Raw genomic sequence first — 14,439 nt, 5'->3', positions numbered from 1 at the left:
GTTGATCTCCCTTCACCATTTCCCTGTCACTTGTGTCTTACCACCATTGTGCCACCAAGACATTTGTCGCGGAGGCTCTTAGGCCTTCATCCCCAGTTTCCACTTGGGAATATTACTCATCCCCGTAGGGTCCGAGTTCATAGTCCCCTGAGTCCCCATACCGACTCTTCTTTTGTTTCATCTGATTCCTCATCTGATTTCGAGCCTCCTTCACCGCATATCGTCACCATGTCTGGACCCACTGCTGGTGCAGGAACCCAACCTAGTGTTGGCTCCAGTTCTACCCCGGTGGTCACATCTAGCAGAACCATCTTAGGAACCATTCTGGTAGCTCCCATGCTACCTTTTATGGTTGGGTTAAGCCTCCTGGATTTTAGCCTGTTGATAAATGACCCTATATACCATGATGTTGGTTGGCTAGCTATGCCGACTAAGCTTCCCTCCAACATTCCCAACTTTGAGGGTAATTCTAGAGAGGACCCTACCATTAGGGGAATTTTGAGGTCTAAAATGGGCCTCCTAAGAAAAATGTACAACCAAAATAAACTTTATAGGAACCAATAGGATTCAAGATGATGATGTTAACCATGGGGATGATTCACCATTTTTAGAGTAAAAAAGTAAAGATTAAAAAATAATAAAGTAATAAAACTACTTTTTCAACTCGTATTTTCAACTTATCTCCCTATGGATTTACTCAAATTTTGAGTGGGAGTACGGATGCAAAATTTAATTCCTCATCCAAGGCGTATCCATGTTGCATACTTTTGATGGACCCTGCTACATGAAAAATGAGAAATACATGAAAAAACATGATTGCAATCACATTTTTCATGTATTTCTCATTTTTCATGTAGTAGGGTCTATCGAAAATAAGAAACATGGGTATTCATTGGATGAGTAATCAAATTTTGCATCCAACAAGTGTTTCCGCTCAAAATTTGAGTAGACCCATAGGGAGATAAGTTGAAAATTTATTTTTTCCTTTTTTACCTCTAAATTTTGATGATGTAATCTAATCTTATTTTATTATTTCCACTATTATTTTATAACTTCCTTAGGAGGCCCATTTTAGACCTCAAAATTCCCCTAATGCAATCACGTATGCTCCTTCCATATGTGGTGTTCATCCAATTCCATTACCGATGACTCCATTCGTCTTCGGTTGTTCCAACACACTCTCACTGGAGATGCTGCAAAATGGTATGTAGACCAACCTACTGCCTCTCATTCCATTTTCACGATGCTTGCTAAAGTGTTCCTCTCATATTTTCAGTTACCTCTGTGATACAACACTGGTACGAAGCTCTTGACTGCATTCTGTCAGTCTTCTGCCACTCGTATTTCCGATCATGTTCAGGAATGACGTAGAAGGAGGAGCACATGTTGTTCCCCGCCCTTCGAAGACCGTGTCTACCTCGATTGGTTTCTTAGAAGCCTTTTATCGCCCATTGCCAAAGAAGTGGTGTCCCATTTTCCTCAAACAGAGGAAGAAGCTCTCCAAACCGCTCTGAGATATGACTTGATTTATGCACATTTCGGTTATGTCTATACCGTCATTCCAAACCTCCCCCATCCTGGAGGTTCCAATGCACCAGGGGCATCCACCTTGCTGACGGTATCGTTGTATCCATTTCACATCCTTCGCCATATACTCAGAAAATTTATGGCTATCCGTAGGGGGCACCAGTTCCTCCAACACTTATGCCCTCCTGCTAGCAACATGATTTCAGGGCCAGCCAATGCTCAACCTGTCAACCAAAGTGTTGCTCCTCCACCACCATATCCCTTTGCATAGCCGAGCGCTCCAGCCCCTCAAGCATTAGCGCCGCAGCCTCCCATGCATCCTCAGCCCCAGCAGCCACCACCCCCTTAGGGTCAATTTTTTGCGCAACAGAGTGCGACCAATCCCCAAAGTTCGAAGAAAAAGAATAAGGGGAAGGGTAACAAGGGTAACCAAGGTAATCAAGGTAATCAACCTAGTGAACCCCAAGGGAACCATCCTAACACCAACAACCAGCAATAGGGCAGTCAACCCAAGCAGAACAAGGTTATTTGTATGAACAAGCCTTATGCATGTTGTGGTGTACATGGCCATTATACACGAGTGTCCTCTCTTACCCCAAATGCGCCAAATGCAGGAAGCTCAAGTAGCTTCTAAAGGTCAACTGTCCATCCAGCAATCACCTTAGAATCTTGCGCCATCTCAACCGACAATGCTTATAAATCCTTTCCCTCAGCAAGGATTTTTTGTTGCTCAACCTCAGCCAGGTCAGGTAGCCCATCCCCCCCAACCTTCTGGTCCTGGTGACTACAAGATCGTCATGATGAATTCTGATGAGGTTAATACCTCCGATATCAACCTGCAAACTCGGTCATGTCAATATGACAAGCCATCAACTTCGTCTGCCACTGAGTCCAAAACCAAATCATCTACTGAGCCTCTTACGACATCAAATGGTCCGCTACAGATCCCTCAACCTAGATTTGAGTCAATTCCTAAGATCCCAAAGGGACCATTACGTCGTAACACGACTTCTAACCAAGCTGCCCATACATATAATATAGTAGACGACTCGGCACAATCACCTATTGCCATGTCGACGCCGGAAGTACTCCAGTCGTTCCCATCTCAAAAGAAAGCTCTACTAACTGCTTTGGGGGTAGTAGATCCTTCCAACAATCATTTGACTATCTTCCCAGTTGATACATCAAAACATCCCCCATTACCTTCATCTTTTGCTTTCCAGATACCAGTTTGAGTCCGTAATGCCGTCATCTCCTGATGCATTATTGACAAAGGTGCATCCACCTGTGTGATGTCCGCTATCATTTGGAAACAAATTAAGTCACCTGAACTTTCCCCATCCACCATCACTTTGCATGCTTGGGGCAGTCATTCCTCCCAGCCTCTTGGCATGTATCACAATTGTCCAGTGACTCTTGCGGGAAAGACTATTCATGTCACCAATGAGTTTATTGATGCCCCTTTTGATTACAACATTATATTGGGTCATAGTTACACATATGCCATGTCAGTTGTCGCATCTGCGGTTTTCCACAAGATGTGCTTCCCCCATGAAGGGAAGATCGTCACCATTGATCAGTTGACATACTACGAGTCATCATCCTTGACCTCCCCTGAGTCCATTATCTTATCGATGTCCGATAAGAAATATTCTACCCCTCTCACCGGTGTTTCACCTGGAGTCTACAAAGATTCCTCATTGTTGGGTTCTTTCCTTGGTCCTCCCCCTCCTATCTCTAAGCCTAGCTCTTTGAGTGTTTGCATGTTACAAGTGTCACAGGCTACTCACAAGCAGTCTCGTACATCTGATAAAAAACCATCTCCTCAGCACCCTATTGTTACCCTCTTAGTCGAGCCATCTGGATCCACCCCCTAGGACTTCCTCTGTTTGTGGGTGCCTCTCCTATGTTCCCACCAGGAATTGTTCCTCCAGGTCTCAACCATCTAGGAGTTGTTCTGTCGGGACATTACCCTGTAGGCTAGATACCTTTCTTTTTTCCTCCTCCAGGAATATTTTATGTCCCTGTCATGGCTTTGTTAGTCCTCCCTAATATGAATTTGGGGATCCTAGTATGGTACATTGATCCCCTGCAAGCACTTTTCCTGGTCAACTAAGACCTTATCATGCTTTGACCCAGTTCAATTGGTCCCTACGGTCCCTGTCGCTGCTCTAGTTCCACCGCAACCTCAACAGGAACCCACTCCTATTGTGAAAGCATCCAGACAGGGGGGAAAGCCAAGAGGAAAGAACCCAATGACAAGGCTCCCCAAGCTCCTCCAACCCCCAAAGCCCCAAAGCCGTCACCTCCGTGCACTTTGTCTAAAGTTGTTGGGCACACCACCAATAATTGTCTCGAACTTCCTCATCTCAAACCTTTGGTTCATGAAATGTTCCCTAAGTCAAATATCCCTGAGGTCCAAGTTACCTTACCAGGTCCAGCCAAGAAACTCAGAACGTTACGCACAAATCACCCTTGTGCCTTTTGCGATCATCATGGTCACTATTCCCATTTTTTCCTTCGTGTCAGTGAATTTTGCGATTGCCTTGAGGCACTTTGTGAATACGAGACCACTCGTAGTGGATCACCTACTCTTCTAACCGTGGATTTTGGTACCACTAGTAAACTAGAACAGGGGGACTTTGGTCCCACCATCGTGATCCCTCCCCCCGATGTCAAGATGACGGACTCCACAGGCCATATCCTTTACCTATCTTCATCCTTGAGTTCCTCTCAAGCCAACCTTTTTGAGGTGTCTGTGTGTGCTTCTATCGAAGCTCTTTCGACAGAATCCCAGGTCTCAACATCCATATATATTCCATCTACTAGCTCATCGTCTACCCTTCCAGATGATGCGTATGTGAACCTTATTTCTCAGGTTGATGCACCAAGTACAACCATCACATCACATAGTCATTCTTCCTCCCGTTCGCCCATATTCCACTCTGATGAGGACATCATGAAAGCTATGTCTACCCCTGATTACCCTTGGGAAGATATGCACCATTGTGTGTACTTCCTTCCATAGTTGGAGTCCACCACTGTAAATACATCCAGTACACCCATAGCATACTGGGGGGCACATAGGCCCCTACATCTCCTTATCATCCTTTGGAGGATCTCGTGCCAAGTTGGGCCGAGATGCTTGAATCCATTTTTCAAGCACTCAGAACACAATGGTGCTCCACAAACTCCTCCTGCTAGGGGGCATCCATATTAGATAAGTCCCCTCCATCACATATGTTTGCGGGCAGTATCCCATGCTTGGGGGCATGATGGTTTTCCCCTGGCCATCTTCTCAATTGATTAACATAAGTCTCGACCTAGATCCCACTGGATCTAGGTATGGTCGATTATCCTCCCATTCCTTGGATAGTTTGTCCTACTGGCCTCTCTGGCGAGCCATATGCACATCACATATCGTAGACGTTTGATACCATATTTTCAAATATTCTACTCTATGTCCACATAGTCCCCATGTTTGACTTAGTGGGTGAGAATGATTCTAGACCTCCTCTAGTATTTCATTCTCGTTTTCCTCTTCCCTTAATTCTTCACCAGGAACCATCGTTCCAAGAAGCATTAAGGCCATCTTGAGATGAATAAGGCCACCTACCTGAAAGTCGCAGATCCTCATTCTGACGGTCAGTTTTTCCACTACGATCTCCACAAGATTTAGGGCCTCTTCCTCCTCTCCAAATTCATCACAGCTCACTTAGCAAGTGAATTTACATTAGAGGGAAAACGTTCTTTTATAGAAAAACCCACAATTTTTTTGTCGCCCATTTCGACCAAATCATAGCTCTGTTTGACAAACCATCCGCACCATTGGAAATCTCTCATTAAGTATTATAATGGGTCTTTCTCAATTTTTGATGATTTGACACTTCACCCAAAAGCCATTTTTCCAAGAAGGGTCACTTCGTCACCTCTCAAAATCGAATTTCTTCATAAAGTGACACTTGTACTTTGAGGTCTACCTCCTCTTAATACTTGTCGTCTCACGTGTCGATTTTCGTCATGAGTAACCATCATGTGCTCATGTCTTCATGGTCCCCACCGGGCCTATTCTGTGTGGCAGCGTCAATGAGTCACCCTTGTTCAGAGCATCCGTGATGAGTCACCTTTGCATTCATGGAGTCTGTTTCACATTCCATTATATCATGTCACAATATTCCATCCATATTTTCATATTGTTCATCATGTGTTTCCCATTTTGGCCTCCAGCTATACTGTCCCCCATCCCCTCTGGAGTTGAGTCAGTCGTTACCAGGTCAACCATGCACTTTATGCTCTGACAAGGGAAGTTGTTTGTTTGTCCCTCAGTCCCATCATTTTCCATTGTCCCTAGTGTCAGTCCATCAGTCACATTACTATTTTCCCTCGTGCCTTATTTGAGGATCCTAATTTCTTCACCTATCGCGAGCCCTATTCTGTCGACACAACTCATTATTCTAGAAGAACAGCCTAGAGGGGGATGTATCTTAGTTCCAGCTTCCATTCTTGTTCGGTACCTTGGATCAAGTAGAGGGACTCATTATTTCCCTTTGACTTGGTTGTTTCATGCTCCTAATTCATACACTTGATGGTCTAGTGATGCAGCAAATTGTACCAGCGATTTCTAGGTGTGTGTGAGATGTTTCAACCCTCATGAGGGGGTGGCCCTTCAGGTAGCCCCCCACATGCCCGGATGCCTTCATATTATGCTACAGCCTCAGATGCAGTTCTGCAGATTTTATGGGTTCGGTTCCTACTGATCACAGTGTTCATAGCATGCACATCTCCTTCAAATGATCCATTCAGTTTTGCAGAGCCCTTCCCTGTTCAGCAGGGCTTCTTCAGTTGTTCTACCCTCCCTCCCACCCATTTTTTTAGGGAAGGGCCATTATATCTCATGTACTCAAATGATATTGTATTCATTCCTGGCTCATGTTTTTTCCAAGTGCATTATGTATATGGGACACATTGTATTATTTTTTGGCTCAATTATGCCAGCATGTCATGTACCATTCAGCATGTACTTCATTGCTTAGTTTTATGTTTCTGGGCGCATCATTATTTTTGTACTAAGTTATCTCGGCGGGTATAGGTATGCCTCCCCCGCCTCACTAAGATCCGGTACCACAACATAAAAGGAGACTTGCATTGGTCTCACCCCCTCTGTCCCTATCCTCTTTCGCTTCAACTCTATTGGTCTCTCTCTCTCTCTCTCTCTCTCTCTCTCTCTCTCTCTCTGCGACTCCACTTTGTTGTCTAGTGATTGTGTCTTTACAATGTACTTCGGTCATACGTTTTGCTCCTAACGCTCGTACGTTGGGGGGCAATCTGTTATCACCAAAAAATTGATCATATAACCTAATTTACTAGATGGATCGAAGTACACCATGTAAGGCCAATTTTACCATAATAAAATTGCTTTCACTGTGAGAAATTACTTAATAAACCACATTTGTTAATTAATTTATAATTAAACCCATGAAGAATAATTAAATAAATCACTATTTATTTAATTATCTTCTAGGAATAATTGATTAAACCATTGATTAATTAATATTCCTTGTCATATTTGACCTAGTTATGAAAAATAAACAGATAAATTATTAATTATCTTATTTCTCTAGGAATAATTAATTAATGTTAGGAAACCAGCTCACAAAAAGATAGAAAAGATAGATCAACACCTTAGAATTCAGCCTCTTCGAGGGGGCAACCTCCTTTACATTACACAAATGAACAATTCTTGGATGATACAAATGACTAAACCTCCCTTCTATATATAGGAGTCTAAAGGGTCACAATATAATCAAGCCGACATAACAGTAATAACATAAGGGCACAAAAATAACAATAGTGGGTTTCTATGGGGCATACTAATAACAATATGGGGACAATAGGGGCACAATAATAACAATAAGGGATACAATGACAATAGTAATGGGGGAATCACTAGTATTATAGGGGCCTAACATGCCCCTCTCCTTCTGAAAAGCGTTGTCCTCAATGCTTGAGTAGTTATGGATGCTTCTATATAAAATTTTCATCCTCCCATGTGGAATCTTCAGCGAATAAGTTCTTCCACTTGATGAGATACTTCGAAATTGATCGATTTCGTAGCTGTCGAGTTCTTGTTTCTGTGACTGCTTCCGGTTCTAATATGATTTTTCCTTCCTCGTCAAGTTCTGGCAATATTATTTGAACTAGGAGCTTGTCACATATAACCTTCTTTAAACATGAAACATGGAAAACTGGGTGCACTCGGGAAGCTGCAAGAAGCTCCAATTTGTATGCCATAGTACCAATTTTTTGCAACACCTTGTACGAACCATAATACTTTGGTGATAATTTATTATCCTTCTTAGCGTGCTTGAGGGACATTTGTTTATATGGTTGTAGCCGTAGGAATACCCAGTCACCTACATCAAAACTTCTTTCGCTGCAGTGTTGATCTGCCTGTTGTTTCATTCTATTCTGCGCCAACGTGAGGTTATCCTTTAAGAGTTGGAGAACTTGTTGTTGATGCTGGATGTGATGTTCCACTACTTGAACCTTAGAATTTTCTCTTAAATATGATGTGATGGATGGTGGATGATATCCATAAAGTGCCATAAATGGGGTCATTTTTGTTGCAGTATAGAAAGAGGTGTTATACCACCATTTAGCCAAAGGCAACCATTTGACCCATTGTGTATGTTTATCAGAGACAAAGAAACGAAGATATCCTTCGAAACATTTGTTTACTATCTCAGTTTTCCCATTAGATTGAGGATGATAAGATGAGCTATGAGCTAATTGAGTGTCGAGACAAGAAAATAATTTTGTCCAAAAATTTCCAGTGAAAATGGGATCTCTATCGCTTACAATAATATTTGGGTTTCCATGTAGCTTTTGAATTGTTTCCATAAATGAAGTAGAAACTGTACTAGATTTAAATGGATGTGATAATGCACAAAAGTGTGCATACTTGGTAAGTTTGTCAACTACCACAATGATGATACTCTTTCCCTCAGACTTGGGTAAACCTGTGATAAAATCTATTGAAACCTCCTCCCAACATTGGCTTGGAATGGATAAAGGATGTAATAGACCTGGGGTCTTAATTGTTTCAACTTTATTTTGTTGGCAAACCAAACATTCTGTGACAAACTTTTGAATATCCGATTTAAGGCCATCCCAAAAAAATTCCTTAACCCTGTGGTAAGTTTTTAAAAATCCTGAGTGCCCTCCTAAGAGAGAAGTGTGCAATTCCATAAGAATCTTTTGTTTGAGTTGGGAATTCTTACATAGGACTAAGCGATATTTGTACCATAACAAATCATTTTTCCAGCTAAATGTATCAGATGTAATGGGATCTTGTTGTAACTTTCGAATGAGTTCCCACACTTCTTCATCATTCTTCCATTCCTCCCTTGCTTCGTTTATCCAATCTGGTTGGATAATAGAAATGGCGCACAACAATGCTTCCACATCTTCATCCTTTCTTGAGAGTGCATCTGCCACAACATTTTGCTTCCCTTTTTTGTAGATGATTTCAAAGTCATAAACCAACATATTTTCTAAAAAGTATTTAAGACTATCATGATCCGTTTTTACCTTGAAGTGTCTTCCCATTAGGTAGGGTCGCCATTTGTTAAGTGCATGTAGTATTGCCAACATTTCCTTCTCATAAATAGCTTTGTGTAAATACTTTCCCTTGATTGGATGACTTTCAAAAGCAATGGGCCTTTCATCTTGCATTAAAACAGCACCAATTCCATTTCTTGAAGCATCACATTCCACAATAAAGGTTTTTGTGAAGTCCGGCGTAGCTAAGACCGGTGCTTGGCACATTGCCTCTTTAAGATGTTCGAAGGCCTTTGTTGCTTCTGGAGTCCATGAAAATGCATCTTTCTTCAATAATGTTGTTAGAGGTGTTGCTATTCTCCCATAATTCTTAACAAACTTGCGATAATACCCTGTCAACCCAAGAAATCCTTGCAGATGCTTTATGGATGTGGGGATTTTCCATTCCTTAATGGCTTTAATTTTGCTAGGGTCTACCTTAACACCTTCATGAGATACAATATGACCCAGATATTCCACCTTTTGTACTCCAAAGAAACATTTGGATCTTTTTGCATATAATTGTTTCTCCTCCAATAGTTTGAGCACCCTGTCAACATGTTCAACATGATCCTTCCAAGACTTGTTGTAGATTAGTATAGCATCAAAAAATACTAACACAAATTTTCTATGGAAGGGTTTGAAAATGGAATTCATCAAACCTTGAAATGTAGAAGGTGCATTGGTAAGGCCAAAAGGCATGACCAAAAATTCATAATGACCCTCATGAGTTCTAAATGTTGTTTTTGGAATGTCTTCAGTCTTCATTCTAATTTGATGGTGTCCTGAACGAAGATCCAACTTGGTGAAGTAAATTGATCCATGCAATTCATCCAATAGTTCATCAATGATAGGAATGGGAAATTTATCTTTAATAGTGAGCTTGTTGAGCTCCCTATAATTCGGACACATGCGCCATGATCCATCCTTCTTGTGCACCAATACTACTGGAGCATAGAAAGAACTTTGACTAGGTTGAATTATACCAACCTCTAGCATTTCTGTAACCATACGTTCAATTTCACTCTTTTGGGCATAGGGATATCTGTACGACCTGATGTTCGGAGGAACACTTCCTAGAATCAAATGAATAGCATGATCATGATCACGAATAGGTGGGAGACTTTTGGGAGTCTCAAATACCTTGTAATGATTGTCCAAGACTTTTTGGATATCTGGAGAAATAGATGATTTCAATGTGGGAACCTCTAGCGAACATAATTTTGCAATTACACCTCGTTATTCCTTCTTTAGAAGCTTTGTCATATCGTTAGAGCTGATTATCTTTCCCGGTTTCCCTGCAATACCCCTTAATTCAACTTCCTTTCCTTCCGCACAAAATTTCATGAAAAGTTCTTGAAAATTAAAAGCTACTGTACCAAAGGATTGTAGCCATTGGACTCCTAGTACAACATCAGCACCACCCATTGGAATGGAAAGAATTAGGCTATTCAATACATATTCTCCCATGGATAGCTTGATATTATGGCACTTTCCAGAGCAATTTATGGTTCCTCCACTTGCAACCATCACTTGACACTCTGGTGCTGGATATAGGAAGCAATTCAATTCCTTTGCTATCTTACAATGAATAAAATTATGGGTGCTTCCTGAATCAATCAGCACTATTACCTTTTTCTTCTTGATATGTCCTTCTATCTTGATAGTTTGAGGAGTGGTAATTCCATCCAATGCATTACAAGATATGGTCGGATTCATTTCTTCTTTATCTAGGGTTTGTTCCTGGAGTATATCCTCTTCTTTTGACATTTCTTATTCCTTTTCTTCCTCCTCTTCACAATCTATGTAGAATAATTTCTTCTTAGCACACTTATGACCTTTAGTGTATTTGCTATCACAACTATAACAAAGCCCTTTTGCTCTTTTTTCTTCCAATTGTTGTGGTGTCAACCTTGTAGGTTGTGGAAGGCTAGGAGCAACAACACTTCCATCTTTATAGTTGTGAGTGGTAGGCTACCTGGTTGCCATAATTATTTTTTTTCCATTTTTCTTGCTAACCTGAATGCCTTCTCCAATGAACTGGGTTCCCAAAGGTGAACCTCATGTTGGATATTATCCTTTAAAGTCCCTATCAACACATCAATCCTATGCTCCTCTAGAATATCTTTTACCCTTATGTTCCATTTTTGGAAGTCCTCAATGTGCTCTATCATTGAACCCTTTTGTTTGAAATTTATCAATTGGCTAAAAAAGGTGTTGCTTTTTGTATCCTCATAATGTGCTATCATTTCTTCCATAAAAATTGCCCATGTGACAATTTGTTTACGAGAACAAAGCCGTTGATACCATACAAATTAATTTGGTTCTAAATATAAAGTTGCAATACGTACCTTTTGTGTGTTTTGCACATTATGGAGATCGAAAAATTGCTCCATCTGTGGTATCCATGTTCCTTGATCCTTGCCATCAACTTCCTCATATCAATTTTTGGAACATGGTAGGTCTTCAATCCAACATTAGAGTCTATGAAATCATGATTAACATTTCTTTTGTTCTCATCATGAGTTTCCTTTACTACCCTTTCACCATTAGTGACCATTTCTTGTAGCAACTTATTCAAATTTATCTTCAATTCTTCCATCTTATCGTCCATGCCATTCATCTTAGCTTCCACGCCATCCATCTTAGCTTCCATCTTAACTTGCATGCCATTCATATTAGCTTCCACGCCATTCATATTGGCTTCATTTACCTTCAGTGAGAGTGAAATTTGTTATACTTGGTCTTGTAATTTTGATATATCATGTTGCATTTCTTCCTCTTCTTCACGAGTCATGCTAGATATTTCAGGATGTTTACTAGGTGTTTCCATTTTCTTTCTTCGGGGCATTAATCAATGGTAATAATTCTTCACTATTCCCTTTGAATTCCTTCAAACTAATTTTTCAAACCAACCTTATGCAAAATTTAAAAAAAACTACACACCTTTCTGTTTTCATGTTGTAAGAGCTCGATATTGAATCTGTTGTATCTCTATAACTGCGGATCTTGAATATTTGAAATCTCGTCCTGCGGTAGCCCTTTGAGTTCTCTTTCTAAACCCGCAAGTCTGACCAATATTGGATTCTCCAAGGAAGAGTTATGCCAAATCTCCCACGGTGACCTGATTGTAAACTAATTTAGTAGAGCGAACTTGTTCGACGTGCCACGTGTCACTGTTTCGACCTTAGTACCTGAAACTGATACACAGAAAACTACAGGTCGTCCTCTTTCTGAAAATTCTTACAAAATTTCAATCTGATGCTCAAAACAAAAGTTATGACGATTTTCCCCAGGTCACCTATTTGGAATATAATTCGAGAGTCTGCAAAAACCCTAACTTCCGCAGATCATATCTCAACAAATAAGCGAGACAAGCACTGAAATTTGGAACCGAAGTTCAGAACAATTTCGGCTCAAATGGGTTTTTTTTTGTAGCGTCTAAAACGTTGAAGAAAAAAAATTATAGCGAAAATTCCACGATGACCTGTTTGGAGCAGTGAAACCCTAGAATCCAAAGCTCTGATACCAAATGTTAGGAAACCAGCTCACAAAAAGATAGAAAAGATAGATCAACGCCTTAGAATTCAACCTCTTCGAGGGGGCAACCTCCTTTACATTACACAAATGAACAATTCTTGGATGATACAAATGACTAAACCTCCCTTATATATATAGGAGTCTAAGGGGTCACAATATAATCAAGCTGACATAACAGTAATAACATAAGGGCACAAAATAACAATAGTGGGTTTCTATGGGGCATACTAATAACAATATGGGGACAATAGGGGCACAATAATAACAATAAGGGATACAATGACAATAGTAATGGGGGAATCACTAGTATTATAGGGGCCTAACAATTAATCACTAATTAATTATTATTCCTTGTCAAGTTGACTAAATCCCTTAGGAATAATTAAATAAATCATTATTTGTTTATTATTCCTTAACCATATTATTGAGATGATAAATAAATCATTTATTAATTTATTATTTCTAAATAAAAGTTTAAATGTTTTTTTCCTCCTAACCAATTTAATATAATAAAATATTCCAAGTGGTTATTTCTAGAATGGGGTTAATAATATTTTATTATTGTTCATTATTCGAGAATAACTCAATATTTTGTTATAAATAGAAGGGTTTTCCATTCATTATTCACTTTCGATTATTTTCATTGTTGCACTCAATGCTACAGCTCTGATTATTATCAATGACGCAAACCATTTTTATTTTCCTTTTGAGTTCCCATTGAGATCAAACATTTTATTTGTTGGGTTTACACATTATAGAGGAGAGAGACTCTACAAAAGCTAAAGATATTTGAGGATAGCCAAGAACCCATCCCATAGAGGGGTACTGGTAACATTTATCTGTTCCCTTCACAGGTGTTGTTTAATAAAATATACTTTTTATATATCTGGTTTCCATTGGATTATTGGAGTTACCCGCATTTATCACTATTTCATTTTGTTGTTTAACTATAACTATGGCATAGATCAAGACTTTGGCAGGTTTTGTTTCTATCATTTGTTGCAGATCTACAATGTCTAGCAGCCATTTATATTGTTGAGATTGTTTGTCATCCACAGTCTTAGGTGATTTCTTTTCGTACACCATATGAGAAGAAAACACAATAATAGTGACCTGCACACATGACTTAACGAATGTAAAAGTAAAAACTAAAGTCTATAAGCACTGTTAGTCGTATCTTTCCCAACTAACAAGCTTCGAATGGATGCCTCTTCAGCCTTGATCCCTCACATCATGAAGCTACTCCCTCTCTTTGTAGAACCCCTATCCCACTATTAGTGGATCTCATCCCTTGGGAAATGGATCCCAAACTTCCCCTCCTTGGCCTATAAAGCTAACACAGGCTTGAGGATTGAGGAGCACTGTTAGAAGTAGGCTTATGTTGTAGGAATAAGGTTGGAAGGCTATTCATTCAAGGAGAGGGTTGGAGATTGTGGGAAGGGATTTGCAACATCAAGGCTCTAAGGTTGTAAGACTATTCTCCATTTTATTAATATAAAGGCAACTGTTCTTTCTCAATTATATCTTTGTTGATACAATTTGTAGGATTCCTTGATCACCTACATAGATTGTGATTGCATATTGATCAGTTTATGATACATGATTGGATTAATTAGTTCATTTATCTCTTATGCTATATACTGGATGCTTTGATCTTGTGTATGTTTCTGTCTATGCAGATCTCCTTCAGGACATCATGGAGAAGTTGTGGGAAGCAATGGGAAGATCTCTAAAGCATTGAGGAGAAGCGGATGGTCGAAAGCTCTGAAGGGG

This window comes from Pinus tabuliformis, chromosome 3_1, assembly GCF_031772625.1.
Source record: "Pinus tabuliformis cultivar Carrire ecotype Pingquan chromosome 3_1, CPIR1, whole genome shotgun sequence".
NCBI lineage: Eukaryota > Viridiplantae > Streptophyta > Pinopsida > Pinales > Pinaceae > Pinus > Pinus tabuliformis.
Note: the sequence above shows the minus strand (reverse complement) of the source record.